This window comes from Chenopodium quinoa, unplaced genomic scaffold, assembly GCF_001683475.1.
Source record: "Chenopodium quinoa cultivar QQ74 unplaced genomic scaffold, ASM168347v1, whole genome shotgun sequence".
In the NCBI taxonomy this organism is placed as follows: Eukaryota; Viridiplantae; Streptophyta; class Magnoliopsida; order Caryophyllales; family Amaranthaceae; genus Chenopodium; species Chenopodium quinoa.
The window spans coordinates 1881535-1884297 of NW_018743389.1; positions in this window are offsets into that span (position 1 = coordinate 1881535).

Here is a 2763-nt window from a genome sequence, read left to right on the forward strand (position 1 = left end):
AACCTCTTGATTCGCCAGTGTTTGTTGGCTATTAACTCAAGAGGTACCCCCTGCATTTATCCCAAGTAATACAGGCGGTCATCTGACTCAGATGTCAACTGCTACCACTGGTTTGGTTAGTGATAGAGTTATCCTTGTCTCAAAAACGGCTACGTGGTTGCCCTTGGGGACAGTCGTATAGGTGCCGTGTAATTAGTTGAAAGCCGACAGTTCTGAGGGAGGAGTCAAAGTGACCCCTTCCCACTTTCCAGTTGACAATTCTACATTCTCTCCTGCCCCTTTTAAAGGAGAGGAGGCGGGCCCCTACGGGAGAGGGGAGGAGTCGTCCTCTTTGGACTCGTAAGAGGACGATTCCGAGTCTAGCTCTTCTGGCCATGCTTCCCTGGACACAGAAGAGAAAAACAGTCGCCTATAAGAGGCGAGGCTTTTTCACGCAGTTGAGAAGGGGGACGATTGGGAGGAGCCATCCGCCTCTCACAGAGAGCAAAATACCCCCTACAACTGCACGGTACCTCGGGGCCGGATCACGGCCATGCAAGAGAAATTGGAGAGCTTTATTGCAAACTACACAATGGGCCCCGGATTTTTAGTGTTCGTGCCGGATCTAGAAGACACAGTCGTCTGGCCGGCTGGTACCAGTTATGATGGCGCCTGCTTTGGCTGCTACAAGGCGGCCATCAAGGCTGGGCTGCGCTTCCCACTACATCCGGTTGTTCAGCGGATCTTGGATGGGTATGAGTTGGGGTTATGGAAGTTAGCCCCGAACTCCTGGGTCAACGTACTCGGCTATGTGGCCGGGTGCGAACTGCACGGGGTGGAGCCGAGCTTCGAGGCTTTCGCCCACATGAACTACCTCAGCCGGACCCCTAAGGCAGGCGGTACCGGCTGGTATCAATTGACGAGCCACAGGGGCTACCTCATGACGAGAGGTAAAGCAAACAAATGGAAGTACTGGCGGAGCACCTTCCTTATCATTGAGAGTTCAGACACAGAGCTGAACAAGCGCTTCAACAGGTGGAACAGGAATCTGCCCCTTCTTGCAGGCGGCCGCAGCATGCCGCCTGTTCCCCCCAAGGCTAAGAAAGAGATCCTAGATAAAGGACTCTTCAAAGTAGAGTCGAAGGTGAACTCTACTTCAGGGGTACGAGAGCAAGTACCCCTGCACTGCGTCCCGAGCTTCAAATGGCTCTACGACGAGTACTTTTTGGCCGCCTGTGGCCTCAGCAGTCGGTGCTCAAGAGGTAGCCGGCCTGTCGAATACTCTGCTGTTCCGTGCATTTCTTGTTATGACTTTTATTAACTTTGCTATTTGTTTTTTCAGCGGACGCCATGAGCAAAATTACCGCCTCCAAGACTGCGGCGGCCATGTTGCGGGCCTCCATCATGCAACAGTCTTCAACCGACTCCCCCAACAAGGGGGCACCCTTGGTGGGCTTCGAACCTTTCACCCTCTTTTTGGAGTTGTGTTTATGCATATACTGACTCTTTTCTTCTTTTTTTAGACGGGCGCTCCAAGAGCTTCTTCTTCCCAACAGCCGGAACCCCAAGGCCCGGAGGACGACTGTTGCGAGCTCTCTTGGTTCTGCCAGGAAACATGCGGCGGCTGAGAAACAGCCGGCCACTTCTTCTAAAACTCCAGCTGGGCCGCCTAGAAGTATGAAATTGTTCTTGTAAATTTTAGACTTGCTCCCTCCTTTACTAGGTCTAATCCGTTTGTTTATGCTTGATGCAGCCGGCCCTCAGGAGCCTGACTTGGTCGAGGTGGCCAAGTCTATGATCAAGGCCGTTCCTCCAGCTGAAAGGGAGGCGGTCAGGGGTGTCGGCACCCTTGACCTAGACAGGATTGCAGGGGTCCTTGCTGAGGTATACTTAGCATATTTTTGAGTATTTGAATTCCAGGACGCCTGTTTTCTTTTTGTTTGGAAACTGACGCCTGTTCCCCTTTGTACTTAGGCCCTGCTCCGAGTGAACTGCCTTCGCAAGCCGCTTGACCGGAAGAACAAAGAGGTAAAGGCTGCAAAAGCTATGGCCGCCTCTGACTGTGATAAGGCAATGTTTCAAATTGCCCAAAATGAAGTTCTGACCATTGATATTCTTTATTATCAGGCGCAGGCTACCGCCGCTATCCGGGCTCAGTTAGAGGCGGCCCAGAAGAGGAATAGCGAGCTGGAGGCGACCATCAACAACCTCAAGGCCGAGCTGAGACCTCATCGCCAAAAGATGTCCTCATACGAAACCTTGGAGAAATCCTTGGCGAGCGTAAAGGTACGCCTGGTGACCCAGGAGAAGAGTCTTACTCAGGAGCTCTCGGAAAAGGCCGAGCAAGAAAAGAAAGAGCTGGTCCGGGAGATGATGGAAGACTCTGCTCAAATCCAGCGCATGACTTGGGGCCGCCTCTTCCTTAATGCCAACTTTGCCTCATGGGAAAAAACGTACCGCCAGTGTTCTGATAGATATAATCAAGAGATCCTGGCGGCTGCTGAGGAAGAGGCGTTGGAGGAGGCGTTGGAGGAGGAGGAGCAGCCGGTAGTGGCGCTTGTGCCGCTTGGGGGTAATGCATCAAAGAAGGATGCAGCTGAAGCCGAGTCCAGCAAGAAGAGTGCTGACCAGGCGGCAGCTGCTGATATTGAAGATCTGCCCCCTTCTTAAGCTTTATGTCTTCTTTCCACGGCCTGCGTGCCGTTTGTTTGTATTTACCCGGCCAGGGGGCCGGGGCTCTGAATATTTTGCCGGTCTTTAATGACCGGCTTCTTTTTAATGAAT